The 543-nt window shown below is 65.6% G+C and overlaps 1 protein-coding gene across 3 annotated transcripts in view; it reads right to left on the bottom strand.

Moving 5' to 3' along the window:
• IGF2BP2 (insulin-like growth factor 2 mRNA binding protein 2) overlaps positions 1-543 on the bottom strand; it is a 170,297-nt gene that overhangs the window by 169,137 nt on the left and 617 nt on the right. The window lies entirely within an intron of this gene.

Consider the following 543-nt stretch of genomic DNA (forward strand, 5'->3'; position numbering starts at 1 on the left):
CGGTGCGTGTGCGAGAGGAGAGTTGGTGAGTGCGCGCGCGCGCGAGTGTGTGTGTGTGTCGCTCTCCGTCTCCCGTCTGGGCTCCAGCGCTCTCGCGGGCCCCCCGGTCGCCTCTTTCTCGGTCCTCAGCCCGGGCCCCCACCGAGTTGAGACAGGGCACCTCGTAAAAAGGTGCTTCTGGCCGAGCGGGAGGCGGGGGGACAGGCGGCGGAAAGCCCCCAGCCCCGAGTTCTTCTCAATAAAATCGGACAAAAAATTCAGAGAAAAATAGGAGCGCTTGAGACGAGCGAGAAGGGAGTGAGGTTCGGGAGAGGACCGAGAGAGATGTGCCGTCGTGCAAGGGCTGGGGTCGGGGGACTCCCCGAAGTCTCGAAGGGGATCGTCAGGGTGGCGCCGAGGGGGTGCCGAAAGTGGGGGACAGCGGGGCGACCTGGGGAGGGGGGGCTCTAAAGGAGAGTGCGGCTCAGGGGACGCCAGAGGGCGAGAAGTCCTGGGCACGAGGCACGGGAAGGGGTAAGGTCCGGTCAAGGGAGAAGGAGATGG

This window comes from Bison bison, unplaced genomic scaffold (assembly GCF_000754665.1).
Source record: "Bison bison bison isolate TAMUID 2011002044 unplaced genomic scaffold, Bison_UMD1.0 scf7180017864333, whole genome shotgun sequence".
Classification (NCBI taxonomy): domain Eukaryota; kingdom Metazoa; phylum Chordata; class Mammalia; order Artiodactyla; family Bovidae; genus Bison; species Bison bison.